At 43.1% G+C, this 19,362-nt stretch overlaps 2 protein-coding genes across 14 annotated transcripts in view; one reads left to right on the top strand and one right to left on the bottom strand.

The window, feature by feature from the left end:
- Positions 1 to 19,362, bottom strand: part of NEMP2 (nuclear envelope integral membrane protein 2) — a 147,248-nt gene that overhangs the window by 34,403 nt on the left and 93,483 nt on the right. For 7 of the 12 annotated variants that reach the window (XR_007154465.1, XR_007154464.1, XR_007154466.1 and 4 more), the window contains exons 12-13: positions 9,970 to 10,148; positions 105 to 325 (exon numbers count right to left, since the gene is read on the bottom strand). The gene's annotated coding sequence lies outside the window, so the exon portion shown is untranslated. Of the gene's footprint in view, positions 1 to 95; positions 326 to 9,969; positions 10,149 to 19,362 lie in introns of all 12 variants that reach the window. The other 5 variants (XR_007154469.1, XR_007154470.1, XR_007154467.1 and 2 more) reach the window with 3 other exon arrangements.
- Positions 2,441 to 19,362, top strand: part of MFSD6 (major facilitator superfamily domain containing 6) — a 78,132-nt gene continuing 61,210 nt past the window's right edge. Inside the window, exon 1 of one of the 2 annotated variants that reach the window (XM_047869088.1) lies at positions 2,441 to 2,561. The gene's annotated coding sequence lies outside the window, so the exon portion shown is untranslated. Of the gene's footprint in view, positions 2,562 to 3,027; positions 3,152 to 19,362 lie in introns of those variants that run through there. The other variant, XM_047869087.1, reaches the window with a different exon arrangement.

Here is a 19,362-nt window from a genome sequence, read left to right as displayed (position 1 = left end):
ACTCTTGATGCAGTAAACCTTCAGGAAGCACATGAGACACTCAATATTAGGAATAATACATTAAAATGGTTATAAAGGCTAAAATCACCACTCACTGGTAATACCTGCATGGCTTCCACTTGTTCTTTGCCTGACAAATGCAGTTAAAAGCCACAGCTACTGGTCAGGGTAAATGGTGAGCAGGAACGGTGGCCAGGCACCTGGTTCCTGTGCCTCAGTACAGAAAGCATATGTTGGCTCTGGCACCAGGCATCTCCTATCTGTCAAGTCCCCTTGTTGCACCTCAGTGATGGTCCTTGTAACCCCACCAACAACACAAGGAAGGCTGAATCAAGGAGAGAAGGGGAGAGAGAGGCACATTTCATAAAACATACCACCTCACGTGTACCCTATCCTAAGTGTGTTAATCTACCCTCTCTTTTCCCCCTGGTTTCTTACCCTGTATTGTAAATTGATTCAAAGAGCATGTGACATCAACATCTTAATTTGGGGAACCTTTCTGTGCGGGGACCTCTGGGATAGCCCACCCGGCAGTGCACTTGGAAGCTAACCACCACACCCATTCGGTACCCCACGGGGGTAGGGAGATGAAGGGTAGCAGATCACTTTTCTTTGGTGCATGTGTGCATCTTATACTGAAAAGGGAAGGGGCTGCCAGGAAAAAAAAATCCTGCCCAAACAGGGCCAATGAAAACAAGATTTTCTGCTATGCTGACCCTTGAGGCTATCCCGTCCTATTTGAAATAGAAACACCAGCTTACATCTCTAGGATGATTTGGCTTCACTTTTCAACATGGACCTGCCTTTGAGCATCTTTGGTTTAAGAACTACCCTATTTTCCTACAATTTGTTCCTGTTCTCCTTTCCCCCTCCTTCCATATGTAACAGAGAACGTGAACGGTGTTAGATGTGGAATCTGTTCACTTTCCTCTCCCCACCTTTTAAGGTTGCTTCTTTAATAGCTAGACAGAAGAGGATGGTAATTCTATCACGATAGCTACCAACTGGATACTTTGTGAGCTGTCCGTTCCAATAATGCAGTAGGAAGCTGTCTAAAGGCCATGCTAGACCCAAATATCTCATTCTCTAACCACCACCTAATCTCTCTCATTTGAAATTTCAGCATTCACTGCCTTTAATTGTTTTGCTTTTCTGCAGAAGTACTGCAACTAGATTTATCATGAGGCTAATGTCGCTTAGGCTTCAGAACCCTTCCTGGGGTCCAGCAGGGGCTACAGTGACTTTGCATTCGTAATTTTGTTTCATTAATTTATGTCTAAATAGGGACCTCAAATCCCAAAGTTTCTCATCATTTCTCATCAATAGGATTTCGTGGTTAAATCCTGGAAATGAAAGACGACTTCTCTCCCTTTTATTTAGTGATTTTTGGATAGGTCACATTAAATTTCAGCCTCGGTTTTATCAGTTCTAAGTAATAGTACTATCTGTACCTTTAGGACTATGGTAAGGTTAAATGGCCCTTAAACAGTGTTTCATATGTTAGAAATGTTCATAAATGTAAGTTGCCATTATCGTTGCTGTTTATTGCCAGGACAAGACCAGAAGCTCCCTGCGAACGCTACGTGGCACCCCCAGAGCCCATCACGGGCTCACAAAAATACTTACAGAGGGAATGCTACCTTTTACAACCACTCCATTCTCCCCACCTTCCCAGCGGGTCTAACCAGAAATACAACTTGCATTACGTTCTTAGTGCGACACGCGCGGTTACCTCCTTCAGCAACGCGCCAGATACTCGGTAACACCTTCCCAATTTGAAACGCTGATGTAGCTCCGGTGTATCCTACCCCCGCGAGTCCAGGAACCCACGCCGTTTGCCTCCAGTCCCCTACCCCCTTCCTCTCTCCCTGGTCAACTGAGGACAGTCTGCCACGCTCGGGACCAGAGGCTCTGAGATAGCTCCCTAAGAGCGTCAGCACTGTGTCTGCGCTTAATAAGCGCTCAATAAACGCCAAGGATGTAGATTCCCAAGCAGGCCGCCATCTCCTCCCCGCACCCGCCCGCGGGAGCGAGGCCTGCATCACTAGCCTGGGGAGGGAGCCGGGGCGGGGTGGGGTCGGCTGGGGTGCCGGGATAGAACCTGCGTCTGCTTTCCCCAGCCCTGCGCGCTTCCCCGGCAAGGCTGGTTCCGGGGGTCCCCCAGGGCCGGCGGGGCGGGCGGGAGGCCGGGAGGAGCGGCCGCCGACGCATCCGCCGCCGCCGCAGGAGGCGGAGCGCTGCACCTGGCGGCGGGTGCTAGGCGCTCAGCCCTGAAGCGGGTCCAGCTGATAGCCAGCGGCGGAGGCACCCGGTCGTGGAGGAGCAGGAGGAAAGGTCGCCCCGGAGGGTGCTCTCGGTTCGCCGCTGCGGGTCGCCCCAATCGGCCCGCATCCCTCGGCCGCGCCCCGCCCGCCGCAGCCCCCGAGGAGCCAGCGACCCGCCCGAGATGGTGCGCGACGCCCCGACAGCCGCCGCCCCGGCGCCCCGAGCCGCCGCCCCGCGCCGGGGGGAGATGGCTCCCCGCGCCCCGCGCAGCTGAACGCCAGCGCCGCCCGCAGCAGGTGAGTCGGGGCCCGGTGCGCGGGGAGGGGGCGCTCGGCGGGGGCGGCCCAGCAGCCCCACCCAAGCTTTCCCCTGCGGGGGCCGGGCCTGAGGGCGGAGAGCCCCCCTCCGGCGCGCGCACACCTGCTGTCGGGGGAAGGGGGCCTCGGAGGCGCTGCTCCCGGGGCGGGCAGGTGTGGGTGTCTCGGTTCCCAGTCCCGCTCGCCCGTCGCTCCCTCCCTCCCTCCTAGCCTCCCTCCCCTCGGCTTCTGTGTCGGCTGTCATCTTTATAGGGCGCTGGGGAGGCAGCAGCCGGCACCCCCGGCGCCCGGCGCGGGCAGCACTTCCGCAAACGTAACTGGAGTAGGGAAAACAAAGGCGCTGCCGGAGGGAGCCCTAGCCGGGCGCAGGCAGCAGCAGGGGGTGGGGGTGGGGGTGCAGGCAGAGGGCTGGGCCCCGAAGGCCAGGCCATTCTCCGCCCGCTCCCTCCGGAGCCCTAGCCATAAACATCCTTGGGGGAAAGGAGGAGGCGAGAACCTCCAGACGGCCCCAGTGAAAGAACGTGGCCGCCCGTGTGCGGGGAGGAAATTGACAGCGTCTGATTCCCCAGGTGAAAAAATACAAAAATATACCTCCTCCGCCCCCCCCCCCCCGCACCCCACCCCAGGCCTGCTACCACGTCCTGCTTCTTTACTTAACTAAAGTCTAACATGGTGTAACATGTCCCTAGAGCTCTTGTAGGTGCTAATGGGGGTTACTAGCCTTTCTGGGTCCTATTTATTCCCTACATAGCTCGCTGTTAAATTTAAGTAGGATACTGAAAAATTTCAAACGCGACTTACCCCTTCATCTACCTCTTCCCCACGTAGAGACCGGTGGGTTAATTACCCTTAAGGCAGGTACATGGTGCATTTTGCCTCTCCCATACACATTCACAGCCACAGACATTTCCTTTTCATCCAAAAATATTTAGTAAACATCTTACAGAGCTCCTGGAGCAGAAAAAACCCTGCCTAATTGTTGTAAGAAAAAACCTTAAATTAAGGCGTTGAGTTTCTAATTCCTATTGGTGTCTACATAGTTGTATGTCCTTGGGCACATCACATCTTCCCCAGCCTCAGTTTTTTCACATGTAGAAGGAGATGGTTGGATGGTATGGTGGCCAGGTTTGCCTTTAATTGTTCTAGAAGTTCAGGATTTTGTGGAAATCCAGCCTTTTCAATATAGATGGATATAAGGGGTGGGTGGACAGTTAACCAACAACATATGTGTATTTAGTAGATTCCTGCTGTCTGCAGGGCATCCCTTCCCTAAGACACTGGGAGCTAGCCAGCTAAAGGTGTATGCATCATCGATGGTTTGTTAACTAAAAGGAGAGGATAGGAACCTTAGTCATTGGGAAGATTGACTTTTGACACGTTAAGCTGCTGGTCATTAGCAGACATGCAAGATATTTTCAGTTATTTAGTGATAGTCAGATGGCTTGTGTTTATCACAGGTTGGAAGTGAAATTTAGGATTGCTTAGGAGGAGGCATTGCTGTTTAGCCCAGTGCATGACACTGGGGGAGTAGGACAGAGGATCCTGTTTCAATAAGGCATTAAAGCTACTAGGCATGTTTACAGTAATTTAGGCTCTGTTTCTATACAAATAAGGCAAACTAAAACACAAAGATAAAACAGCAAGGTTTGCATGTGTTCGGTGGTACAAGGTATTGGATCACCAAGTCTATCTGGATTGTTGACAGTAATAAGGCATTTTTTGAGCACTTAACTATGTTCAAAACACAATCTTACACACTTAATTTCTAGATCTCTGAGAGATGAGTCTTTTCCCCAGCATTGTGAGTGACGAAAAGGAAGCTGAGAAGAGTTAAAGAATGTACACAAACCACATAATCGGTGAGAGGTGGAATTAGGTTTGACTCCATGTTTCTGGCTCCAAAGCCTGGGAAGTTTCCACAACGTGTGCCTCCTTATTCAGGACCCATTGGGCCTCACCATCTAAGCGGGTGCCCTCTTTTGCTTTCTGCCTTTGAAAATTAGCTACATTTCAATGTACGTGTATTACATATGGTAACAGTTTTCTATGTAAGATCAATATTTATATTGCAGGCATATTAATGCAAATATATTTACCCACTTCTCACCATTTTTAGGTTGAAGGCAAGTGTAAGTACATGAAAATGACCAAAGATAAATTTAGTTTTAGGCAGACAGGATTTTTTTACTTCTTTTGATACTCAATAAGTCTTGACTTAGCAATTGCATTGTAGGGAAAGGGAGAGATGGAATAAATGTAAATGTGTCTGTTAGCCACTTTGATACATTGTCTTGGGGAGAATTAAGATACAGTTAAGTGAAAAAGGCATTTGAAAAAGATTTATATGCAGATACTTAACGGTGCATACAGGCACACATACGCCTCATTGTCTGCAAACCGTTGACATTGACTACTTGAAGGAAGTGGGATGGGGTGATGGAAAGAGGGTGCTTTTCTTTTTTCCTTATGAGGTTATGTTTGGGTTTTTTATTTATTTTTATTTATTTATTTATTTTTTGTTTGGGTTTTTTAAAAGGGCCTGTATAGCCTGAATTTTTTTGCCCTAAATCCCGAAGGACACACTGTGTGTAGTACTTGGCCCTAGCGATGATTTCAGTTAATATTTGCTTTGTAGTTGGTTTTCATTCTCCGTATTTAGAAGACACTTATTTATCACTTTGCGAAGTGGCACTGTCTTAATTTAGTTGGCCAGGAAGCTTTTGGAAACTCTCAGAGTCATTTGTTACGACAATGATTTATTGGTGCAGAGCCCAAAGCAGAAAACCAAACCAAAACAAATAACTGAAATGTTAAACAACTAAACCTTGAGCCTATATATTAATATGTATTTGCTATAGATATTGAAACTTGTCTTGCTAGTCTGTGGCTCTAAATAGCTCCCAGCACACCCACACCCCTACCCCTACCTCAGTACCCACAAAAGCTACCCAGAGTGTTGTATTAAAAGTAGCCTCCCTCCGCCTTGGTCTAATGTCATGTAAATGCAGCTAAGCAGGGGATGTGCTGATGATTGTGTGGAAGGGAGGTTTGAGGCTCAGAGACGTGAAGGAGAACCCTGTATTACCTTAGGTTCTGGTGGTGCTGCTGCACTTAGGCAGCGGGGGAGGGGTGGAATGGGAGAGGGTGGGCCAGATGGAGTGAAATTGAGGCTCTGAGAAAAACCATATTCCAGAGGTATGGAGAGAGGATTGAATAAAGGAGGGCTAAGACACCTTTTTTGACATTTGTTGCAGTGTGTGTTTGAGAAGACAAATTCAGAGAACATTTTGCAAATAGAAAACCGGAAAGTCCAACTTGAATAACTCCGAGGGTACACTTTGATCTGAGGCCAAGAGTGGGATTGGGGTAGAGTGGGAGACTGGCCCTCATGAGTCAGCAGAGGCCAGAGGGAGCTCTGGCGTGGCTTTGTGGAGGATAAAAGGAGAACTAGAAAGAGGAACTGGTGTTGTCTCAACAAGCCTGATTTGTGGGTTAACTGTGCCAAGGGAAAGTGAGTAAGGAGCCTGAGGTGGTAGTTAGCTGCCTGTGTGACTCTGTAGACAGACATCCACTGCACAGCTCGGTGCCCTCTGCTTTCCACAAGCTGCCTCCCCGTGGGCCCTTCTGCCCATGGGGTGCAGAGTAGGGATGTGGCCAGCAGAGGAACTCTGGAACCCTGGAACCCCGGAACAGTGGAGGAGTGGGGCCCTATGAGCCATGTGGCAAATTCTTCTCTTGTAACTGCACTGGGTACTTTAGGGACAAGGTTAAGGTAGAATTGGCCCCAAGGTAAACAAGGCCTGTCTCCAGCATAGTTAAGCTTCTGCAGCTATTATGAGTGCCTTCTTAATTCTGTTTTAAGATAATTTATGTGGAGTTGTGTTTATTGGACAAATGGAACCCAAACTCACCTTTGTGAGGGAGTTTGAATAAAAGATTTTATTGTTGGGGTGCCTGGGTGGCTCAATTGGTTAAGCGTCCAACTTTGACTCAGGTCATGATGTCACAGCTCGTGAATTCCAGCCCCGCATCAGGCTCTGTGCTAACAGCTCGGAGCCTGGAGCCTGCTTCAGATTCTGCATCTCCCTCTCTGTCTGCCCCTCCCCTGTCTCTCTCTGAGACACGCTCTGTCTCTCTCTCTCTCTCAAAAATAAACATTAAAATTTTTTTAAAAATTAAAAAATAAAAGATTTTATTGTTATGCTTCCATAGGGTAAAGATAACACACATTTTAATTTTATTTACTACATAATCAGGTTCCCTATATTTTGAAGGTATGATATCTTTTTTAAAATTATTTTTTGTTGAAGTATAGCAGACATACAGTGTTACATTAGTTTCAGGTGTATAGCATAGTGATTCAACAAGTCTGTACCTTAAGCAGTGGTTACCACAATTAGTTACCATGTGCCTCCTTACAAAGTTGTGGCAGTATTATTGACTATATTCCCTATGCTGTATTTTTCATTGCCATGACTTATTTATTTTATAAGTGGAAATTTGTATCTCTTAATCCCCTTTACCTATTGTCCATCCTTTCAACATCCCTCCCCTCTGGCAACCACCAGTTCTCTGTATTTATGAGTATGATTCTATTTTTTGTTTGTTCATTTGTTTTGTTTTTTAAACTCTACATGTAAGTGAAATCATATGGTATTTGTCTTCCTGTCTGACTTATTTCACTTGGGATAAGACCCTCTAGGTCCATCCTTGTTGGGACTGGCAAGATCTCATTCCTTTTTACGGCTGAGTAATAGTTCATTGTATATATTGTATATTTCACTTATATATATTCTTTAACCATTCATTAGTGGACACTTGGGCTACATATCTTGGCTATTGTAAATAATGCTGCAGTAAACACAGACATGCATATATCTTTTCCAATTTGTGTTTTCATTTTCTTTGGGTAAACATCCAGCAATAGAATTACTGGAACCTGTGGTAATTCTATTTTCAGTTTTTTGTGGAATCTCCATAGTGTTTTTCATAGTGGCTGCACCAATTTACATTCCATTAACAGTGCATAGGAGTTCCCCTTTTTCCATCACAAAGATATAAAATCTTTTAAGAAATGTCTCAAAGCCAGGGTGCCTGGGGGGCTCAGTCGGTTGAGCATCCGACTTCAGCTTAGGTCATAATCTCATGGTTTGTGAGCTTGAGCCCCACATGGGGCTTTCTGCTGTCAGCACAGAGCCTACTTCGGATCCTCTGTCCCCTTCTCTCTCTGCCCCTCCCCTGCTCATTCTCTCTCTCAAAAATACATAAACATTAAGAAAAAAAAAAGAATGTCTCAAAGCCCTTAAAACAGGCCTTTTCAGTTGTCTCTTCAAGTGAGCAGGAGCAGCCCAAGGAGAAGCCGACTTCAATTTAGCAACTTGCTGTGACTTTTTACAAACTACAGAATCAAGGGTGCCCTGATTGTCAGTCAGCTACCTTGTACTTAAAATAATGCCTCTTTTATATGTATTTTAAAAGTGATAAATGCTCAGGGCACCTGGGTGGCTCAGTCAGTTAAGTGTCCAGCTCTTGATTTTTGGCTCAGGTCATGATCCTGGGGTAGTGGGCTCGAGCCCCGTGTCGGCTCCTCACTGAGCATGCAGCCTGCTTGGAATTCTCTCTCTCTCTCTCTCTCTCTCTCTCTCTCTCTCTCCCTCCCCCTCCTTCTCCCTCTGCCTCTCTCCCCCTCTCTCTCTCCTTCTCCCTCTGCCTCTCTCCCCACTCACACTCCCTCTCTCAAAATAAAATAAAACATATTTAAAAGTGATAAAGGCTCATCGGAGGAAAATCCAGCAAAGTGTAAGAAAAAAAATTAAAGTACTCCTCACTTCACAGAAATAGCCCTAGTAATATGTTATTTTCTTCAAGTTTTTTTCTAAAACATATTTCATATGAAGCACATAGACTTACAAGTATAAACTCTTGCAATACAGAGGGGTTTTTATCCTGCTTTTTTTTTCACTTAATGTGATGCATATATCATAAGCATTTCTCCATATTCTATTCAGTTCTATTCAGTTCTATTTTTTTATCCTATGGATATAAGTTTGTATTTTTCTCTGACATGGATATGCCACGTTTATTTAACTGCTCCTGTTACTGATTGCTTCCTGTGCTTCAGCTTTGATTATTATGAAAAGTACAGAAATGAACATCCTTACACTTAAATCCTTGCATTCTCATGAGAGAATTACAATGAGGGTGCCTGTCAATCTTCATCCTTACCAGCACTGAATATTTTCATTTTCAAAAGTATTGGTAGGGCATGTGTGTATTTTTACTTTAATGAGCTAGGTAATAAGTCATTTTCTGAAAGAAATTTATAGCTCATGCTAACTCTCAAGAGTTCTAACAGCATAAGAAACAATTTTAGATTATATACACTAGAATGTGTTAGGATATAAATTGTTGTTTTAGATAATGGCATTTAGGGGATATAAATAAAAATCATAGATAATAACTATATGTCTGTAGAAAATTGTATTTTAAATCTTGCAGTCTATATTTTGATCCAAAGTATAAACTCATAAAATATGTGTCTGAGCACCTAGAAATTCCTAAAATGCCTTATCTTATGGGTAGATCATACTTTCTGTAACCCTCTTAACTTCCTTGGTGTCTTAATGGTGTCAGAATGGTCAATAATGACACCAGTCTTTTATTGAATAAGCTTTCATCAAATACCCATTGCAATTATAACATTATTTTACGTGTTGTGTGTGTGTGTGTGTGCATGTTAGTGCTCTAACCTAATGTTATATTACTAATACTTGGAGTTGTGTTTTTATTTCTCCTTATAATTCTTATTTTTACACAGTCTGCTTTTTCAGTGTTCCTAGTATTTTTAGATCTTGAACCTATAGTCCTATACCAATATATTTACCTGAGTGAGTCCTTTTCTGAAAAGATTTGAAAAAAATTGTATCTGTCTCTGTGTATAAAATAGGCATTCACATAACTAGATTGAAAAATAAACCAAGAAGCATTTTAATAGTATTGTAATTCATCTTTTTTTAAACTATTGTATCTTCCATCTAAGTTGCTCCTCAAGTATAGCAAGCAAAAATTTATTGAGGAAAATCTTTCTCTAAAACCTTAAGCAAATAACTTCTTTCAGTATCAACCTTTTAGAAATCTTTTGTTTCAGGCTTTGAAAAGATAAGTCTAAGATTTTTCGTGTTGGCTTCTTGGCAAAGAAACAAAGATTGCACTTACAGCCACTAAACTAGTAAATAATTCTGTAAGATTAAGTGTTGACTTGTGGTGGTGGCCAGGTTCACCGTGGCCGGCTCTGGTGCTGACCCGGTTACATGAAAGTAGTTACGCTTGGAGGGTCCCTTGTCTGAGAAAATGCATAGAAAGCTAGAAGAATCACACGAACACTTACCAGAGAAATAAGTGCATGATGGTAGCATCAGTGTACATCCAAAAATGAGTAGAAGGCATAGGCGTGACACATTCGTTTTAATGCTTTCAAAGACTTCTGGCAAGGACTCCATGGCTCCCACAGGTTGGAACTGTCACTCTGGAGGAAGCGAGTGGCTGGGATTCCATCCATGCCCACTGCTGTGGGTAGAGGGGAGTGGTGAGTAGGGAGGCTCTGGACGGGCCTGTCTTGGGAAACATGTTGCTGGCATTCCAGAATTGAAAAATAGAAAGAATTTCCTCTAACTTAAACGTGATGCACTCTGGGGGTGCCTGGCTGGCTCAGTCGGTGGAGCGTGTGACTCTTGATCTCAGGACCGTGAGCTTGGGCCTCACGGTGGGTGTAGAGATTACTTAAAAAATAAAATCTTTAAAAGTAAATAAAAGTTCTGAACTCTGTAACGCCCAGGTTCTTTTAGCACTCGTGCTTCAGTAATCTGGGTACTGCCACTGTTTGGAATATTAGTTCAGTGGGGAGACGGTTTCTAAGTGTCAGCAATTGAAGTGCAACGAATATTGGAAACCCAGCCTATTCATTAGTATGGTTATCCTACACAAGCAATTTCCTTGCCCTTTCTGGCTGTTGATCTTTGTTTAGGGAGAGATGACTGTACTTCGGTTCTATTTTTACAAACCTTCTGTGACCCTGCCCCCCCTTAAATCTCTTCATTTTCCTTCCTTTTTAAAAAATTTTTTAAAATGTTTATGCACTTTTGAGAGAGAGACAGATAGTGTGAATGGAGGAGAGGCAGAAAGAGAAGAGACAGAATCTAAAAGCCTCCAGGCTCTGAACTGTCAGCACAGAGCCCAGCGCAGGGCTCAAACTCCTGAACTGAGAGATCATGACCTGAAGTCCGATGCTTAACTGACTGAGCCACCCGGGCACCCGTCTTTATTTTCCTTCTTGAGTATCAGCAGCAGCATATTCAGTTACTTTCACTCCCTATTTTGAAACATCCACTGGATTTTGTTGTTGTTGGAGAAACTCACAAGATCGAAATATCTTTTAAAAAACATTCTGTTCATGTTGTGATTTGAACTGTTACTTGTTCTTCACACTAGGCTTGTTTTAAGGCAGGAAGTTTATTTGAAATGTAGAAGGAAATGAGGTTCTGGGGCCTGCTTCAAATTTATACTAGAAGCTACTGGCACAGTATTTAATCAGAAGCCAAAAACAAGAATCTGCTTCCATGATGGTTGATGAAGTCTAAGGACCTAAATTACCAATTTTTAAATGACATTTAGTTGGGTCTTACGCAAAGTGAAAGTGAAAATCCCCTTGGCATTTTTTATTACTAAAGCCACATTTAGGATTAAAGACTATTTCCTCCTCCACATCCACACCCAGAAGAGGTGAGAATAACTTGTTCCTTTCACCCTCTTAGCAGTATGAAGGGAAATATGTTAGGATTTCGGCTCCTATCTTTCATGTTTATTGTGTTACAAATATAATTAAAATATTCCTACAGGTGATAATATTTTATTTTATTTTTTTTTTAATTTTTAAATGTTTATTTATTTTTGAGAGAGGGAGAGAGACAGAGTGTGAGCAAGGGAGGAGCAGAGAGAGAGGGAGACACAGAATCCGAAACAGGCTCCAGGCTCTGAGCTTTCAGTGCAGAGCCCGATGGGGGCTGGAACCCACAAACCATGAGATCATGACCTGAGCCGAAGTCAGATGCTCAACCGACTGAGCCACCCAGGTGCCCCCAGGTGACTATATTTTATTTTATTTTATTTATTTATTTATTTTTTTTTTTTCAACATTTATTTATTTTTGGGACAGAGAGAGACAGAGCATGAACGGGGGAGGGGCAGAGAGAGAGGGAGACACAGAATCGGAAACAGGCTCCAGGCTCTGAGCCATCAGCCCAGAGCCTGACGCAGGGCTCCAACTCCCAGACCTCGAGATCGTGACCTGGCTGAAGTCGGACGCTTAACCGACTGCGCCACCCAGGCGCCCCTGACTATATTTTAAATGAAAAGGTATTTCTGGTCTGGAGATACCTAATTATCATTCCAGTCCCTAATCCAACAGTGTGTTTTTGTTTGTTTGTTTGTTACTTTATTCATTTTTGAGAGACAGAGAGAGCACAAGCAGTGGAGGGGCAGAGAGAGAGGGAGACCCAGAATCCGAAGCAGGCTCCAGGCTCAGGGCTGTCAGCACAGAGCCCAACGCGGGGCTCAAACTCACAAACCACGAGATCTGACCTGAGCCGAAGTTAGACGCTTAAGCTTAACCAACTGAACCACCCAGACACCCCTCCAACAGTGTGTTCTCTGGTGAGTCAGTGTGCATCCTCTCCCACCTGATCGCCTGCAAAAACTAGGCTGAGGACATGGAAGTGGATATAAACTTAAATCCATAAGCACTGATGGGTAAAATTCTAGCCTAGTTCATGGGTGGTGCCAAAAAGTTCTAGAATACTCACTTGGGAAGGATGTTTCTGGAGTAATTGTAAAATATGGCCTAGCATTTCAATGAAATAGTACAGCTTGAGGAACATGATCACAATCATCACCAGCAACATATGTGGTTTTGAGTTAGAAGAATACTTTTTCAATACATTATTTCATTTATGCCCTAAAATCCCTCTGTGAGTTAGTTGACTTGGGTGTGTGTTTTGATCCCCATTTTATAACGAGTAAAGGGAGGCTCAAAGAGGCACTGATTTGTCAAAGCCAGGAGAGCAATTGGGACTTCTCTCTGTACTTCCTAAAATTAATCTGTCACATTAAACTTTAGTAAAATATTATATATACAATATATTATCATCAGGTAATAATCAAAAATAATCTTTATTGGAGCCTACAAGAGTAAAGGGCAATATGCTGAGCACTAGATTCCTCATTCAAGGAGATTATAATCTAGTTAGGAAGACAGGAAGTACTTATAAAAAGAGCAATAAAATTATCCACAAGTCTTACCACAGCTCAGGTGTGAGACCAGTCTCCAGAAGCAGAGAAAGGAGTCAGGAAAATATCGTTAAGTTTATTCTATTTCCAGATGTTATAAAATATTGCATTAGGTACAATTCATAGAGTACTATCCAAAGTAAATTCTATCACAGAATATTAGTACTTATAAATATGTACTGGTTAAGACCAGTACATTAAAAGGTCAAATGTTAGGAAAACCTTAGTAGGGTGGCAGTAGCAAAATCCTGCCATTCTGTTTTCTGCACTGAAGCTATAATAATCTTTGTACAATACAAATGTGACCGTTGTATTCTATTCTGTTTCATTCTCTTCAGTGGCTCCCTGTTGTGCTCGAAATAAATAATACCAACAAGTTCTATATATTATATTGGGCACTAGGCTAAGATTGAACTGCATTATGCTTTTTCATCCCCCCCTGGCTACCCTAATGGAAAAATATTATTACGTTCCTCCTTTTGTAGATGGGGAGACTTTGAGAAGTAGCTTCTCCAAGGCCATTGATCTAGTCAGTGGCAGAGCTAGGATTCTAATCTCTGACAGTCCCTAATCCCCTGCTCAGTGACCTCTTAGTAGTGTGTAGAAGGCCCTTCTTGATTAGGCCCTCCCCTGCTCCTCTTGTGGATTACTCTCTCATCCTTGAAGACTTCCTTAAGGCCCCACCCAGAGACTTCTGTGTCAACTCTGCTTGCTCCTGTTTTAACATACAGCATCGTGTATTTGGCTGTGCTTACCCCTCTCTCTTTCTTACCACTGGACTTGGTAGCAGGGACTGGGTCTTCACCATTTGAATTACTGATCACCAAACACGCATCCCATCCAATTGTTGGTGCTAAGTTTGTATTTGTTGGATTAAAAAAAAAGAACATCTTAATTTTCATTGTAAGTGTCTAATATGGTATTTTGTGTTCTCTCCTGTCATCCCTCAGCATGATTTGTAGGGCCATCTGTGATCTGTTGCTATCCGCTAGCCTCAGATGCCCTTCAGCCCCAGTATTACCATTTTAAGGATCTTCTGTTATCTCTTCTCTTCCCCCATCCTGGAATAGTTTTCCCTTTCATCTTTGCCCAAGGCAAATCCTACATATCTTTCAGGGTTCAAGTTAAGTCCCTCATTCTCTTGACAACCTCTGTCTGAAGTTTGGGCTCTCTGCTCTGAGCCCCAGAAGCATCCCATTGTCTGTTAACATTTTCTGTTAATTATGGGGTGCTCTGTGGCTTCTCGTCTGTTATTCTTGTGACTTATCATTTAAATCTTCCTTGTGTTTTGGGCTCAACTTGTCAACTATAAAGCAAGTCTTTGAGGCCCAAGACCATGTTTTTGACATCCCTGTCTAGTGAGACAGCATGCTAAGAGCACAGACTGTCTGGATTTGAATGCCAGCTCTCCTTCTTACTCCCTGTTAACCTTGGGCTAATCATATAGTTTCCCTGTGGCCCATTTTCCTCATCGTCAAGTTGGGAGAGTAATCATACTCACCCCAGAGAACTATTGGGATTAAATGAGTTAATACATTTTAAACCCATAGCAGATATTACTTAAGTGCTGTTGTGTTGTAGTTAGTAATAATTGTGATAACATAGCCCGCTGAGCCCTTATTAAAGTAAAAATATGTTGTCAGGATGGCCAGCCACAAGGTATGCATTAGCCACTGTATGGATCAGTTTGCTTGTCACCCAGCAGACAGGTTTTGCTATGAGCCTGGGAAAGGTCCACCAGGAATAACAGGGATGGCAGGTTCTGGATTCTGGAAGGAGTTTCAGTCCAAGTGGAATACTGTTGGCAGCAACTGTGGGGACCACTGAGTATCTGGAGGGTTCAAGCTGGATTTTGGGGAATCAAGCTGGGCTGGAAGGACTAGAACCAGTTTTGATCTTACAGTTTGGCTGAGCCATTAAGGAGCCATGTCAAAATGCTCCAAAAGGGAGAGGAAGATTCTAAAACAGTCATTCACCTCTGTACATCTTAATGCCCTTGTAGCTTATATAACTGTTATAAAACCAACCTTATGTTTCTTTTTCATGACATTGGCAAAAGGTCTAGCAGATGCTAAAACAATCCTTATTGGAAAAGATCTGCTGGAATTGACACTGAATGCTGTCCTCTGAGGAGAGCGCTTTCTGGAAAATTCTGGGGGTTGAACTGAATGTTCAAGAATGTAGTGCCTGAATACCAGGACTCTAAGACTTGTTTAGAGTGGTTTCTCTATGTCTGTGCTCATAATAGATTGCAGCAGTAGTTAGAGACCTGCCCTGGGACTCACATTGATCAATGCTAGAGAGAATGGTCAATAACAGTTGACAGTGTAGAGGTAGCTCTGAGGGTCCAGAAAGTGGATTTTCCTGTTTTGCAGCTTCAGTACTGGTCTCTGGGCAATACTGAGTTATGATGGCAATGGTGCCAGGGAAATGTCCTTTCTGTGTCATCCAGGGATTATTTCCTCTCCATCGCTTGTGGTTATGTTGCTACGTTATAATGCCTGCAAGTCTGACCTTTGGCAATTTGTTTTAAATTTTTTTTTTTGTTAATGTTCATTTTTGCGAGAGAGAAACAGAAACAGAGCATGAGTGGGAGGGGGCAGAGAGACGGAGACCCAGAATCCAAAGCGGGCTCCAAGTTCTGAGCTGTTAGCACAGAGCTCGACACGGGGCTCAAACGTACAAAGAGCGAGATCATGGCCTGAGCTGAAGTCCGATGCTTAACCGACTGAGCCACCCAGGTGCCCCTGACCTTTGATAATTATTATTCCAAAGAACATATTCAAGTTTAAGGGTTTTTTTCCCCCCCTCAAAGTTGAATCCATTTCCATACTCATATATTTGTGGATAACTCAATATACGTTTAAGCAGTTTCAATTTACATACATAATGAAGAAAGCTATCAATTTTAACAAGGATTATTTCATCACCTGTCATCAATAATTCAGAAATACCTGCTATTTGAATGACTCAGGGTAGGTACTGGTAGAATGTCTTTCCAGGTTTTAAAAGGCTGTGTTCTTACCAGCATTAGAGAGTGCTAAATGAGAAAACTTTTCTGCTTTCCTAATAAATAAAAGCCCTTCTTATCCAAGCTGGCTTAACAGCAATCCTACAATAGAGATTTCCCAGAGAATTTAATAAATTTTAATTCTGTGTACTATTTGAAATGTCTTCTCTCCTTTTTAAAAGTTTCTTTTAGGGACACCTGGGTGGCTCAGTTGGTTAAGCATCTGAGTTCAGCTCAGGTCATGATCTCACGGTCTTGAGTTCAAGCCCCGCATCAGGCTCTGTGCTGACAGCTCAGAGCCTGGAGCCTGCTTTGGATTCTGTGTCCTTCTCTCTGCCCCACCACCACTAACACTTTGTTTCTCTCTCTCTAAAAAATAAATAAACATTAAAAAGTTTCTTTTAAACAAATCATTTTTTTTAAACAAATGAGCTTTTTTTTTTTTTTTTTTTTTTTAATGTTCATTTAGTTTTTGAGAGAGCCAGCGCACAAGCAGGGGAAGGGCAGAGAGAAGGGGACAGAGGATCCAAAGCAGTGTCTGTGCTGACAGCAGAGGGCCCGGCCCACGTGGGGCTCAAACCCACGAACTGAGAGATCATGACCTGAGCTGAAGTTGGCTGCTCAGTCAACTGAACCACCTGAGCGCCCCTCTTTTAAACAAATCTTTAAGACTCAGAGGTTTAAACAAAATGTTAGTTTAATGGGTTCATGTTGTTAAACTACTTAATAAACAAAATCCCTCCTTGGTTTGTAAAGAGATTAAGTACTTCATCCAACATATAAATATTTTTACTGCTCTTTATACTTGCTCTATCAATCCTTATAGCAAATTAAATGTAATCTAATGCAGCCCAAGCATGGCCTACTTTGGGACATATTTTAATTTTACTAAAATACAGAGGTTGTTTTCGTTTACTTGCTTCTTTTTGTCCCTGATCCTATGATCGCACAGATGAATATATTTAAACTGTATTTTGTCACTGTGTTTTAAATGTGATTATTTTGGGGGTGCCTGGCTGGGTCAGTCAGTAGAACATGTGACTTTTGATCTCAGGGCAAAGTGTTTGAGCCCCACATTGGGCACGGAACCTACTTAAAATAATACGTAAATTGGGGCGCCTGGGTGGCGCAGTCGGTTGGGCGTCCGACTTCAGCCAGGTCACGATCTCGCGGTCCCGGAGTTCAAGCCCCGCATCAGGCTCTGGGCTGATGGCTCAGAGCCTGGAGCCTGTTTCCGATTCTGTGTCTCCCTCTCTCTCTGCCCCTCCCCCGTTCATGCTCTGTCTCTCTCTGTCCCAAAAATAAATAAACGTTGAAAAAAAAAATTTAAAAAAAATACGTAAATAAAAATAAAAAGTTTAAAAAAAATAACTGTGATTATTTTGGTTCCTTTTCCTCAAAATCTAAGTATAACCTGAAAATATTGGCTAAACATTAATGTCATGAATTGAAAGTGAAAGTTTTTGTTTGTGTATATTTTTAGATTTCAAATTCTTATAAAAGTTACTGAATGTGACATTCATATAAAGGTACAGAGTGTTATAATACAGGAACATTCCCTTACCTACTTTGCATTTGTTTATACTTTGAGGACTACTTAACATCTGGACTCCTGTAACAGGAGACACCTTGCATAACCTTATGATAATAAAAAATCATTCGAATAAGATAGAGAGGAAAGAATGCTTTGGAAGAAAGTCCCTCATCAAGGTTTAAATCAACACACTAACGTAAGATATTTTGCAGCGTGGAATTAGCATTTGGGCATCAGTTCTCATCATCACGTGGACAATTCAGAGTCTTGTACCCTTTTAAAAGGACTTTGTGTCCTTCTGTGACCTCCTTGTTAAAGACTCAGTGGTTGATTTATGGAAGATAATTAATTAAAGGCCACCTGATTAAAATTCATAGTCAGAATGCATTTTGTACAATTCTGAAAACTGTCTTTAGTTTGTCATAGAAGGGTACAAGTAGCTGCTTTAAATTACTTTCTTTTGTAAAGGTAAAGCTCATATGACTGTGTATTTCTTTTTTCTTTATGTTTATTTATTTATTTATTTATTTATTTTGAGAGAGAGAGAGAGAGAGAGAGAGCGTGCACACAAGTAAGTGTGAGTGGGGGAGGGGCAGAGAGAGAGGGAGAGACAGAGTGCCCAATGCAGGGCTCAGTTTCATGAACTGTGAGATCATGACCTGAGCTGAAACCATGAGCCAGACACTTAACCGACTGAGCCACCCACCCAGGCACACCTTAATTTTTATTTTTAAAGCAGAATACAAAGTGTTTTTTTTTTTTTTAAGATGAACATTTTTTAAAAAAAATGAACAAGTTTATAAAGTAAAACACCAGATTCTATACCTTTCCTCATTTCCCATCCCAGAGGCAACTACTTTCTTGCCTTTTAGGCCACTATTTTGATATTTATCTGTGTATTTTTAAATAAAATGCTTGCATTCTTAGCTCTTGATTTTTTTTTTAATTTTTTTTTTTTTTAACGTTTATTTATCTTGGGGACAGAGAGAGACAGAGCATGAATGGGGGAGGGGCAGAGAGAGAGGGAGACATAGAATCGGAAGCAGGCTCCAGGCTCTGAGCCATCAGCCCAGAGCCTGACTCAGGGCTCGAACTCACAGACCGTGAGATCGTGACCTGAGCTGAAGTCGGACGCCCAACCGACTGAGCCACCTAGGCGCCCCTCTTGATTTTTAAATGTCGGCATTATCTACTGTCTTCCCACCTTGGAAGGTATGGGACTAACTCTTGTTTCCTGCCCCAGCTCTCTATACCTGTTCAATCTTCTCAGTTCCTATCTTCCCACTGTTGTTGGACTGTACATTAGTAGGACTGTATAATCATAGCTGAGACATGTAGTAAACTATGGTTATTTTTTTTTTCCTGTGCCACTTTTTGTTTTCTTGTGATGTTTTGCTTACCTAACTTTCTCTCTGCTTACCACTAATTCATCCCCAGTCTCTTCACCATTAGAGTTCCTCTTAACACATTCAGATGTCTTGTTATTCTGTCAGTGTCCTTTTGCTGTCAGAGCTCTCGGGGAGCCTTCAGACCTGCCACTGCTAGACCTGCTGCCCTCTCCATCTGGTGCACAGCTGTCACGCCGGGATCTGTGGTCACCAGTGTGCTTGTGTCCCTTTGCCTGTCTCCCACATCAAGTCTTTTTTTTTTTTTTTTTAATTTTTTAAAAATGTTTATTTATTTTTGAGACAGAGAGAGACAGAGCATGAGCGGGGGAGGGGTAGAGAGAGAGGGAGACAACAGAATCTGAAACAGGCTCCAGGCCTGTCAGCACAGAGCCCAATGCAGGGTGCCAACCTCACATCAGGTCTTTAATGTCCTATATCCCCTGTCTTTTTCTTCATTTAGTCCACCCCCCTTTTGGGGGGGGGCACACACAATCTGAGAAACATGAG

This window comes from Prionailurus viverrinus, chromosome C1 (genome assembly GCF_022837055.1).
Source record: "Prionailurus viverrinus isolate Anna chromosome C1, UM_Priviv_1.0, whole genome shotgun sequence".
Classification (NCBI taxonomy): domain Eukaryota; kingdom Metazoa; phylum Chordata; class Mammalia; order Carnivora; family Felidae; genus Prionailurus; species Prionailurus viverrinus.
This window is presented reverse-complemented; position numbering and strand designations above follow the sequence as displayed.